Source organism: Cheilinus undulatus, linkage group 12, assembly GCF_018320785.1.
Source record: "Cheilinus undulatus linkage group 12, ASM1832078v1, whole genome shotgun sequence".
Taxonomy (NCBI): domain Eukaryota; kingdom Metazoa; phylum Chordata; class Actinopteri; order Labriformes; family Labridae; genus Cheilinus; species Cheilinus undulatus.
The window spans coordinates 10,437,669-10,451,052 of NC_054876.1; the positions used below are offsets into that span (position 1 = coordinate 10,437,669).

The following is a 13,384-nucleotide window of genomic DNA, read 5'->3' on the forward strand; positions in this document are numbered from 1 at the left end:
TCTCTGTAGGAAAACCTCATTAAACCCCATCCACAAAAAAGCTGGAACACTGTGTAAATGTGACACAATGCAAAAAACTGTACAAGAACTTATCAAAATAAAACAGGACAGTTAAATAATGTTAATGTTTTTGAAAAAATATGTGCCCATTTCTAATTAAACAAACACTTATGAAAACTATGGCTACAATTACATGTCCATGTTTATTAATGTGCACTGTAGCTGATTTACAAACCTGCCAAGGAGGAGAAAGAAAAGAAGCTACCATGGCAACCACTCGGATCATGACTTAAAGGGATACTTCAACATTGTGGCAAATTTGCCCATTGCCATAATCCTTATAGTCTTACTAATAGGTTTGTTACCTTTAGTTGTCGGTGCAAGCTATTTTTAGATCGGCGCTGCTGAGTTAGGAGCTGCTCAGCTACCGCTGTTGTGTCTTACGATATTCCGGCTTTCCATCATCAAACTCATCAAATACACAATCCAACAACTCCAAAAACCTCTTGTGTACAAGTTGTGACCTGCACATTCGCCATTGGTCATTTTTTTATCTTGCCTAAATCTGGCACAAAATCATGGTAGTGTAGTCTATGCATCCTGCCAAACCTGGGCTCCCTGCTTTCTACAGCTGAGAAGCATAATAGCTACAAATGCATTGTATTTTTCACAGTGGAGAAAAAATCTGATGAAAGCAAAATTATATTTTAGTTTAGTTTTCATCATCTTGATGAAAACTAAACTGACTTTTATTCAGTTTTGGTCATCAAAGATCTATTTTAGGATAGTCTCAGTCTAGTCTTTATCATGGAAAAAAAAAGCTGATGTTGATGAACATTTTTAGTTATAGTTTTACTTGACAAAATTAACACTGTGCCAGAGTCCACTTGAATTGCGCCCAGGCATCGGACCCACTTGGGGAGGTGGTCTCGTGTTTGTTTGCATTCACACTGACCAAAACAAACACGAGTTTGGGCTCAAGTGTACTCAGATCAGGAGCTGGGACCCTAATGTGAAAGCCTCCTAAATGAATAAATAAAATGTTACCAGCCTGTTTCTGCTTACCTTCATTCACAGAGAAATGTGGCACCTTAACTTTGCTTTTAGCACATTAGATCTTTTCTGATCCTTCATTGCGACTGAGTCAACTCTTTTGGAAGATGCTGACTGCATGATATGAAAACTGAAATTTCTCAGTTTCAACATTTTAAATTCTGGCTTTTTCTTCATTTTTATATTGAATGTCAATTTTTAATGTTTTGCAACTGATTTTTTGTTTTTATGTACATCTCATGCAGTGTCCCAACTTTTTTGAAAACAGGGTTGTAAAGGAACGAGACAAAGCTGATCTGATTTGATAATATCCGCTTTCATTGTGAATACAACCTGCAGTAAGTCAATATTTCAGTCTGTGATCGGTCGTCTGTCTGTCATTGACCGTTGCCATGGCGAGCAGTTAGGGTTAGAGTCTGTAGAGTAACAAATTGATTGCTAATGACAATTAATGTTCAGTGCTCCAATCTACAATTAACTATAGCAAACCCCTCCTCATGACCTGAGATTATGAAATAATTTTGACAAATGGAGGCCTGGTCTATAATGACCTTTCCCTTCCTTTGCGGCGCAGCTAGCTTCAGCCCTCATTATTTATGGGTGGCTTTAAAAAGCAGGTATAGGAGAATGAATGTGCGGCTGTCAGTGTGTGTAATGGGGCTAATAATGGTGTCCTGCACGCTGCATAATGAACCCCACCCCCATATAAAAGCTATCTCCTCTCCTCTGCCGGTTTGACGAGCAGCTCATTCTTCACCGGTCGGCTGCTTTAAAGTCCTCAGTCTGAGAGCGGCACCGAGGCCCGTATGAAGACGCAGAGTCAGAACGGCTAAAGATAACTCTGGAAATGACTATCACAGCTGTTTCAGCTATTTGTCTGCACCCTCATTTTCAGATACTTAACACCTCCCATCAAAGTCAGCCAAAAAGATTTCCTGTCTGCTCGGTGTTATTTCTAAAAGTGATTTAGCAGAATTCAAAAGAGACTACTTTGTCTAATTTAACTATAATTCAATTTTAACCACAAAAAAAAAAAAAAAAAAAAAAAAAAAAAAAAATGCTCAGGGAAAACCTGGCTGTCATTAAGTGTAAATCCCATAAATGCGGCTATGTAGTGCATAATAAAATGTATATGAGATTGCTCGGAGCTGCCAGTGCAGTAAATCTGCACAGCAGTGCCTGGCTTGATTTGGGAGCTGAAGAAAACCATTTGACTTCACAGTTCAAGCTTGATGAAGTCCCTGGATGCTGCTGGTTAAAGACTTAAGCAGATGGCCAAATACTTGGCTCAAGAAAAGAGCTGCTCTGAATATTTCTTGGCAAATCTACAGGCATATGGCAAAAGTTCATGCCAAACACTCCATTTCACAAAAAAAGATCCAGCCTGGGGAAAGCAAAAGCATATTAGGAGAGAAATAATAAGAGACAGATAAATAAGAGACTGACAGAAAGATGTTTGAGTGCCAGGAATATGAAAAGGCTTTCTGTACGTCTTATCCTCAAAGGGTCAATGCTGATCTTTTCAGTCTGAAATAATAAGCTTCTTCAAGGGAATGGCATTGGTTTTTATACATTCAAATTGACTTTTATAGTTGTACTCAGTGATGACAGGTTTTGTGGATGAAGCCCAACTGGTGGCAGAAAGTTAGCAACAAATAAGAAAGTTCTGGACCATCTGGATGCTTCCTCCAATTATTTTAATAGTTTTTCAGTAGAGGACAAGTTGTCTCATGGTAACAAGCTAACCCTTCACAGTGGGCTGAGCCACTTACTTGACTGTCGAGTCTGTGGGTCAACAACCAATGAGGTCGTAATTGGGTAGACGGTTTTTTGTTAATTGTCCTTGTTGAATGTTATATGTATGTCTGTGTATATCGTCCCTTGAATTGTGTATGACGGAGCTGCTGTTTTAATGCCAAACAAATTTCAGATCTTGCAGCTGACAATAAAAATCAAAATCCAACTAAACAGAGTAAGACACAGAGGGCAGACCAGGAGAAACTAAGCAGCAACCTGAGAAATGAAGCCAATGCGGAAGTGCAAAAAAATGCAATACTGCGAGTGTCCACTTGAGGCTGGCTGGAGAAACACCAGAAGTCACTTACAATTAGGGCGCGCCGGTAGTCGAGTGGTTAAGGCGTGCACCATGTATGTGGACAGTCCAGGTCCGTATCCGGCCTGTGGCATCTTCCTGCATGCCTCTCCCCAACTCTCATCCTTGTTTCTGAGCCTATCCACTGTCCTCCTTTATCTAATAAAGGCCCAAAAACAAATCTTAAACAAACAAAAAAAAAGAAGTCACTTACCAACACATGGTAAGACATGTGTTTTACACTAGAAATAAACTGGTTCAAAAAACCAAACCTGTCTCACTAGCTAATGTCTTCATGTCCTCTCACTGTACTGGGGATGATTTTTTTGTACCACAATCGTTCCAATTATATTTTGTAAAAACCTCACTGCGCACTGATTGGCAGGTCTCATTTAATGGACAGATTTACAGCTTCACAGGCAGATGCTATCACTAGAAGACTAGCTTTTGTGCTAGCTTAGCTGACAGGAAGTTGAGCTCAGTGGGTGGGGTCCCAGCATCCACCTGTTGGATTTAAGCTGTTATCTTATCACTCCTCAAATTCTGGATGCAAAAATCTGTGAGGAGTGCTTAAGTCGGAGCCTGACGCCAAACATGTTATGTTGCCAGAATAAATGTTTGAACAAACTACAACATGAGATTATTAGCCGAAATAGCACTTTCAAAATATTAACCTCTTTTCTTAAAATGGAATTACCTTTTTATTGGTAAAGTTAAAAGTTTGAATGGGCAGATTTACTAAAACACTTGGAAAGTAATGTCAGACTTTCAGGGAAAAAATATCAGATAATTGCTAAATATAGGCGAAAATGGGAAAACAGGTTAAAAGTGGAAAAATAAGTGGTTAAAGAGTGGGTGAAAATGGGTTAAAAGTGGCAAAAAAAAAAGTTTAAACAGGTAAAAATGGGATTAGAGTGGCAACTAATTATTTAAAATTGCAAAAACCGACTTAAATTGGTGAAAAGTGGTTAAAAAGTGGCAAACATGGGTTAACGGTGAGAAATGGATGGATGGCTAAAGTAGTAAAAAAATGGGTAAAAGTTTTAAATGAGCCATTTAACTTATCCAAAAAATATTTTTCCTATGTGTAGGGAGTCTGAAAACGACTGTCTAGCTGCCTTTAAATAGGAAAAGGAGAGGAAACTAACCAGACACCAGCACACAGTCTCTTCACAGAAGAATCAGGCAATGTTACATCAAACTGTTGAGTAAATGCTCAGTTAAGTGGTATACTTTACCTAACATTTTCATTGTTTTTTTTAATTTAAAAGTACTGCAATGTAATGCTAAATCTTTCAGCCTTTTAATGAAAATTTCCACTAGGTGTTAGCATCAAGCTAACATACTCAGATGTGCATCACAGCCCATCTGCAAAGTATTAGACTTCCTTTGAACAATGTTCAGTGATACAAACAGTAATCCCCCTTTGTATGAACATCCTCAGTCCTAATGAGATTAAATCAGAAGGTTTCTGCTTTACATCAGGGTGAAAAACTACATCTCAGAAGGCCTTTGGCTTTCTGAGAAAATCCGTTTTTACTATCTTGGGTTGGCCGGCGATCACATCCTTTTGTCTGTGGCCAAAAGATTATGTGTGAGGACATTTTTGAGGAGAATGGATACACATTTAAGATGTACAGATGATCCCTTGTGGGACTTGGTATCAATAAAGACACAGATAACAGAAAACTAAAAATCCTCAAGGCAGAAAATCAAATAAAAAGCTCATATCCTGTGTAACCCCACCCTGTATATCAGTCAGACATCAAGCGTATGATCCTCCTCTCAGCCGTCTAAGGGTTCGTATAAATAAGAAACTTACATGTGCTCGGGAGGGAAAAAAAAATGGAGGAGAGTGGAGCTCTGTAACCACAGGAAGACAAAGGATGATTGGCAGCAGACGCAGCATTAGTGGGAGGAATATCTCTCTCAAGGGCTTGACAGGCAGAGAGAGAGTATCAATCATTCTGCTGCAGATGCTGCCTCTAACAATGCAATCCTCAATCACTTGCTTTACTTGTGGTCGTGCTCCATTGTGTTACACAACACACACTTGTTTTGATCCGGGACAGCAGCCTTACAACTCCTCAGCACAACATTATCTTTTCTCTTCTTTTATTCATGTTAAGGCCTTGAAAATAGCAAAGTGTGAACTCAGAAAAATAGATTGGAATTGTTTCGGAGATAGTTAAATTTTAAGTTGAATTAATGTTAAGAGAAAGGAAACTTTAACTTTCAGCCTATTTCTTGTACTAAAGCCTTTAGTATGAGAAAGAAAGTGATTTCCCATCCTGTGATGTCCAACTTTTGTATTGACGGACATTAAACATTACTCTCCAACTGTGCCAAACTGCCTTTTACTCGCACAAAGCTTGTAAAACAGGAACATCACCTGCAGAAAAAAAATATCTGCAAACCTGACATGAAAGTGAGGCCAAGGACGCCGTATCCCAAGCGTTAGATTGCTTTCACATCAGATGATTAGCCTCATCCACGCTAATTACAGTGAATGGAAACTAATTAAGAGAAACTACGTGTCAGCTAATGAGGATTTGGGGCTGTGTCCACCTTATAACAGCATTTGCTCTGCACTACCCGCTGGCTTCTTCTCTTTTAAAACATTTTCTCTAACTCAGAAAGGCAAAGATGCCTTTTATATGGAACCAAAGCACATGAAACTATGCTCGGTGCGTCAGTCACAAACTAGCAGAAAGAGAACAAGCAATTAAAACCTCAGTAAGCAGAACAGGGAAAAGTCTATTACGACGACTTCCCAGAAGATTTTCCCCTGAAATCAAGAGAGCATTGAATGTAAGGCTCTGTGTTTGGGTACAGATAGTTCCCTTCTGCAAATCTCCCCTCAGTTCTCCTGCTTTTCTCTATGCTGTGTCCTAATGATGTGCATACTGCTGCAGCAGAGCTAACAAGCTGCTCTTGCAGGACGGGGGAAACTTGCAACAGCACGCCAATTACCTCAGTGGTGTTTCTTTCCTGCCAGGTCTGTCTCCACCTGACGATGCCCGGAGGTTGTCCAGGGCAGGACCCCTGACTCTAAACTGCTGAGCTGTTACATCTGCTTCCATCTGGATGGACTGAGGCTGTTCTTGTCCCAGCACACAGATATGTAATTAGGCCAAGAGGACATAGCTAATGCTGACAGAGGAGCCAGGGACCTCTTCCAGAACGTACTGCAGCACTGACCTGACTGATGGGGCAAAAACCTGAAAGGCTCTGGGAATTAGTCATGAAATAGTTTTAATTAGAGCTGTCAACATTAATGCATTGATCACAATTAAATAAGGTCAATCATTAGGGCATAAACTGTTTTCAATCACAGGCTTTATTGTCCCTTTCCTCTTTGGTAAAGCCTCTGCAGTGCCTCCCTGCAGCCACAGTGATGTGAAATAAGTCCACCACTGCTCCTTCATGTCTGATTTCACTTTAAAAAACTCACACAGCTTAGTTGACGAGTAAAAAGTAATCTTAACCTCGTGTTATCAAACTGTTAGCATTATACTATTCTTTTAATTCATTTCCAATCCATGACAACTTCTTATTCCCTTCTTTAATTTCACATTATGGTGGATCTACCCAAAGTCTACTATTTTCTTCTAAAAAGGAAAGCCTTTATTCAAACTGGAGGCCAGTTTCCCTTAGTGTAAGAAAGTACCAAAATCCAGAATATAGAAAACATTGTTTTGAATGCAAAATAGTGAAATTTCAGTGTGAAAAATAGGTTATAACTGCATATCTGATATTATGGTTGTGAGTCCCATCACACCATTAGGGATTCACAAAATCTGAATAAAAATAAACATTTTATGGTAACACTTCATTTGAATGGGGTATGCATGAGACTGGCATGACACTGTCATAATCATGACATGACACCTGGCATTCACATGAAGGAGGCTTATTGAACGTTTATTAATGTTAGCAGTAAGTGTCATGCAGTCAGTTTTATCACATTGAGATGTTCCATGAAATTTCATCCCTGCTGGATATTTAACAGTCAACTGTAAGTGATATTATTAGAAAGTGGAAGCATTTAGGAACAACAGCAGCTCAGCCACAAAGCAGAAGACCACTTAATTAAAAAAAAAAAAAAAAAACTAGTGCTGCAAGCAGCACTGAAGGGTCCTCGCACCCCTGCACAGGTCGGGGTATGGGCCCCCAATATTGGAACAGATATTGAGGACTTCAGGTCAAAATCAGAGCATGATAGGTTCAACACAGTAAGACAAAGTCAGAAATGGCCCATTTGCATCACTTCCTGCTGGCAAAAGAGGGCGCTATGATGAGCTGTTTTCATGTGGGCGTATTCAGTGGGATACTGTTGAGTTGCCATACATCAGTTTTCAGTGAATAATTTTCCCAAAATAATTATTATTTTGGGCCCTTGTTACGGCCCCGCCCACTAGTGAACGGTCCTAAATTTGATAAGCTGATATCTCCACCTTGTGTAGTTTGAGGAAAGATCATGCTGGAGTGAAGCAGATAAGCCCCCTGGGACAAGTTCGATCAGATGCGAGGAATTAAATTTGCTGAAAATGGGCAAAATTAGCCCAAAAAAGGCTATGACCTAATTTCCTGTGCATTTTATAGGATTTTTTGAAGGTCTAGTCATCCTACATATGTGTAATGATTTTCAGAATCCTAAGTACAACCTCCTTTGAGGGCTGATGTTTTGGAATAAGTATAGGGGGCGCCATGAAGCCATTAGGCCATGCCCCCTAGTTAAAATCATATGGTTGGTATGAGCAACCAAGAAGGGTAATCCATATGAAATTTGGTGATTGTGCGATGCTGATAAGGCAATGAAAACACTACTTCCTGTTTTTGGACATTTGAGGCATGGCCATGGTGACAGGGTTAGAGGAAGGTCCATGAGGCCTGTATTGGCATAATGCCCAACATGTTAGGACTGTTCATGTAGGAATGAGGACATAATATGTAATTTTTTTTGTTGCCAGCAGGGGGCGCTGTGACAAAATGAAATAAAATGAGCATGGATGTATTCAGGGTGGCGATTTTGACATGCTTGTGAAGTGTCATGTAGATTGACATCAGCACTGTTGAGTCATTAAGAAAAAGATTTTTGGCACAGTTCCACGAATCATCTTCCAACTTTTGCAGCTAATAACCACTGTGCCATGTGGTAAAAAGTCCTGCTTTTGATAACTTTAGGTGTCCATCTTGTGTAGTTTTAGGCAAACCCATCGTTGAGTGAAAAAGAAAAGGCCCCTCAGACGAGTTTGATCAGATGTGAGGACTGTAAATTCGGCCGAAAATGGCAAAAATTTGGCCCAAAATGGCTATGATCTCATTTCCTGTGCATTTTAGAGTTTGGCCCCCAAAGGGAATTTTTGTTCGTCTAGTCATGATACATATGTGTACCGATTTTCATGCATGTCGCACGAACTTGTGGGCATGGCTCCTGAATACCAGGTTTATACCCCAATATTTACTAATTTATTCAAAATGGCGGCTTTCCTGTTGGACATAGAAACATGGTCCAACTGTTTTTTTTTTTTAAGATCTGCCCAAGATGCATCTGTCCACAAAATTTCATTAATTTACGACAAAGTCAAAGGAGAATGGCTTAACTTTTAAAACTTTTAGGGGGCACTATTGAGGCAATTCTGAATTGGCATGTTGCAAACCAGGTAAATATCAAATTTTTCACAAGACTGGATGCACCTGCAAAGTTTCATAAGTTTTTGAATTTGTTAAAGGTCTCAAAAGTCCATGCAAACTTTTCATTTTTAGCAAAAACAGTTAGGTCCTCTCGCCCTCAGTACTTGGGCCCTAATAAGAAGAAATCCTTCAGTTTCATTAAGGCCCTCGCCGACCCTTGGTCGGTGCTTGGGCCCTAAAAATTAGTCGACTTACAACTGCTAAGGCACCTGAGGTGTGAAAACTGCCAACGCTCTGCTGATTCTGTAGCTGGAGAGTTCTGAACTTCCACTGTCAATAACTACTGTGTGGCAGGAACTACATGGAATGTGTTTCCATGGAATGTGTTTCCATGGAATGTGTTTCAAATACACGGGCCAGATGTGGCAATCAAACAGGCCAGGTGGATCTGGCACCATGTAGTTCCTGGAGCACATCCTCTTTTTGCATTCTTTATAGGGGATGGAAATAAAGTAACATTGGTTCAACACGTCGATCAAAGGTTTGTAGGTGTAAAGCAGAAAGCCCTCCAAAATAAAGATGTTAGTCTTCTCCTCCTTAGGGTCAGACTTCTAGATGATCTTGGTGTCCAGGGTGTTATTAACGCCATGAGATTTCTCAAACTTCACCGGGTTCTCCAACCATGCATACAGTAGATCGTAACCACCATGGCGTCCATATCCAGAGCAGTGATGACACTGTACTGCTTAAAGCCATCTTCATCAACTTCAATCTGATCGTGGTGCTTACAGAAGTCACCCTGATGCACCACACAACAGTTGGGCAGGTTTTTGAGCAGGCTGTTGGTGAGGTTGGTTTTCCCTCCATTGGCTGAGCAGCTGCATGCAAGTCTCACATCACCAAGTCCAAGCTTCCGACTTAGTGGTGTAAAACACACCGACACTGGACTGTAGAGCAGTTAAAATGTGCTCCATGGAGTAAAGAATGGTGCCTCTCTGTTTGTTAGTCAGATGGGTGAGTCTTGGTTTGGCCGATGCTGTGACAGCATTACCTGCCTGATTGTATTGTGCCAAATGTGAAGTTCGGTGGGGGAGGGATTAGGGTATGGGGCTATTTTTCAGGGTTTGGGCTAGGCCCCTTGTCTATAGTGAAGGCAAATCATGCTTGCTTCAGCGTACAAGACATTTTGGACAATGCTACGATTTCAACTTTGTGGCAACAGTTTGGGGAAGGCCATTTTATATTCCAACATGACTGTGCCCCAGTGCACAAAGCAAGGTCTATAAAGATATGGTTTCATGAGTTCGATAAGGAAAAACTTGACTGGCCCACTCAGAGGCCTGGCTTCAACCCAATGGGGCACCTTTGGGTGAACTGGAATGGAGATTATGAGGCAGGCCTTCTCATCCAACATTAGTGCCTGATCTCATAAATGCTCTACAGAATGAATGGCCACAAATTCCCACAGAAACACTCCAAAATCTTGGCTGTTAAGCTGCAAAGTGGGGCTAAATCCACATTAAAGTACCGGTATGCAAATACAATGTCATTACAGCCCCCCTTTTTAGTTGTTTCTTACATTCTCGACATCAGATTTAAAAAATATGCTGGTTTGGACCAGGCTTAACTTGGATACACAGAGTGTCATTGTAGATTTAGGATTCAATGGTTAAACTTTTCTAATAACTGAAGGAATAACTGCAAACACAGCAGAGGAACATCTGCTTGTGCGATTGACAGCTTGTCTCCTCAGTATTTAGCCGTAATGACTGAATAAACCACATGGAAGTCTTTAAAATATGGTGTCATCTTGTTGGGCATTATTAAGCTAGCTTATTAGCGATGCTAATATAATGCAACAGCTTGACAAATTCCCTCTTCTAGATTAATCCCTATCTAATACCATTAATCTGAAAGCAAGCATGCTGTTCCTCTTCAGCCCGAGCCAGTCCTTGACGTTTTCATTACAGCAGCAGTTGCCTTGCCAGCTGCAGGTTTAAATCCCAGGTATTTACCTCCTCTTCTCACTTTTCTCTGTTTGAATTGCAAACACACCTCATACTGCAAATTCACTTTGCATTTGGAATAAATGAAAGGGATTGGTCGATGTCAATCATGAGGCAGCATGGTGGCGGTGAGTCCACCAGGCTGCAGGAGCTTGTTTGAGCACACGTACTGTACATACAAGCACACAAACTCAAGCTCTGCCCGGCTTCACCAGGCTTATAATTAGCTGCAATCAGAGCCCGATGACAATACTCCTCCGATGGCTTGTTTTCCTAACCTCTGTGAGACCTCAGGCAGAGGTCCACTTACCCCGTCAGAACCAGCCCACTGCCGAAATCAAAACACTGAAATCACTTCATTCCACTGCAGCGCCGCTGATTAAATGTGCAGAGTGTAGAGTGCAATTTGCTAAATTACAAGTATTTTGCACATGTAAATATAGTTTAATTACAGCAATTAAAGAAGATTATGGGAGATTGGCAGATGGGGAATGTAATGTTGTTTTAATTAGAGTTTGAATGCACTGTAACACAAACAGAATGTTAACCCCCTCAGAACAGAATGGGCTGTTAGGCCCTGACAAATTGTATCCTGATGCAGCTTTCTCCAGGCTTGTAATCACCTGCAGCTACACTGTGTACCAACCAGAGAGAAACAACGAGAGGCTGAGAATAACAAAGATGGAGAAAATTACGGCTGCAAGATGGAAAAAGTGAAGAGCGTGACGCAGAGACAATGAAAAACAGATGTGACGTTCCCTGACCATGCCGTTCTGGGAGTAGCAAGCTGAATTAGGATGACAAGGAAAAATATTTTGACAACAGTTAATATGGCATTAGAGGCAATTAAATGGGATTCAGACCCTGAGATCAATCAGAGAAAATTAGAAACAGCTTGTGTGCTTGGATACGAAGAACCTAGCAAATTAAGACAAACAAAAGGTCTTGGAGCAACATCAAAGCTCAGCCAATGAGAAGACTGAACTAAGCTGACATGGAGTTAAAATGAATCCTCACTGCAAATAAAAGCAGCCAAGGATCAAAAGGCTTTGCAGAAATTACCATAGATTAGAAAGGTGGGCAGATGTAATACCGTTTAAAGTAAACACCTTCACATCTACGATTACAATGAGAACCATGTGGGAGAAACACGCTGGACTCCATTCACACATACATCAGGTGACTGCACTGGATGTTTGTGCACACCACTCCGAGGGATTCTGGGGTCATGTACCCTGGATTGAGAAAAATCCCCTCCCAGGATCTATATAGCTGTGTAGCAACATTTAATACATTCCAGTCAATAGCCTATTAGAAATTCTAATTGAAAGTTCAATGCCCTTACTTTAGGGCTTGCAATAAAGATTGCCTTTGGAAATCCATTTAAAGGCTTAATCTCTTTATCATGCAGTATTTGGAAACCTAACTTTGTTCTTGTTAGGCAGATCAATTGCATTAATTTACAAAACGGGGGAAAATGTCACCCTTCATCCTTTAAATCTGGGCTGGGTGGGGGAGGCGAATTAAAGCGAGGCACCGCTGCTTTCTCCCTATATCAATAGAAAAAGGTGTCATAGGAGACATGACCTACAAATTTTAATTACCACATGAAATATTCAGCCTCTGAGATGAATCGCAACACCAAGAGAGCAGGCAAAGGCTGACTCTGTAGGTTAACCCTTTGACTGCCAATTTCACATTTCAGCTCATATGTTCAAATGCACACAGACAGAGTGTCCTTTAGAGAAGAACTACACAACAATGTGCCAAAACACTATAATAATGGAGACAGTGCTGGATAAAAACTGACTTTCAAGATAAAATGTATTGCATTTGTACTACTTATTCTAAAGCTATAAGTCTAAAACAGGAATATTAAAGCAACAATATGTAACTTTTACCTTAAAACAGTAGTTTTAAAGATGACCTAAATAACTTTAAACAGGGAGAAAGGTCCCGTTTCCACAGAGTGCCCCACTCACCTGTTTAAAGCACTATTTAACTTTGGCAGTGTGCCATCATTCTCTCATAAAAGAGGATGATGGCACTGCTGGTTCTGGTTCTACAGCACTGGTTCACACACCAGCCTTCAGCTAAAAAGAAGCCAGTCTTAACACTGTTTGATTACATGGCTGAGGCTTGTAGATGGCAGAGGAGGATCAACAAGGTTTAAAAACCCAGTTAACCCAGATGGATGGATGGATTAAAGAACAGTTGGTTAGGTGGACGGGTAGATGGACAGCAGGGTGGAGAGTCTGATACATTGATGCACAGACAGATTGATAGATGGAGGGAAGAATAGACTGATGGATGTATGGGCAGATGGATGAATGGTAAGCTGGAGGCATGGATGGATGGATGGATGGAAGGATGGATGGATGGATGGAGGGATGGATGGATGGAAGGATGGATGGCTAGATGATGGATGGATGGATGGATGTTTGGGTGGATGGATAGATGGATGGATTGGTGGATGGATGGATGGATGGATGGTTGGGTGGATAGATGATGAATGGATGGATAGATGGATAGATGAATGAATGGGTGGGTGGATGGATGGATGGATGGATGGATGGATGGATGGATGGATGGGTGG

At 40.8% G+C, this 13,384-nt stretch overlaps 1 protein-coding gene and 1 pseudogene across 10 annotated transcripts in view; both read right to left on the minus strand.

Moving 5' to 3' along the window:
* auts2a (activator of transcription and developmental regulator AUTS2 a) overlaps window positions 1-13,384 on the minus strand; it is a 656,715-nt gene that overhangs the window by 246,130 nt on the left and 397,201 nt on the right. The window lies entirely within an intron of this gene.
* LOC121518632 overlaps window positions 1-13,384 on the minus strand; it is a 65,404-nt pseudogene that overhangs the window by 35,456 nt on the left and 16,564 nt on the right.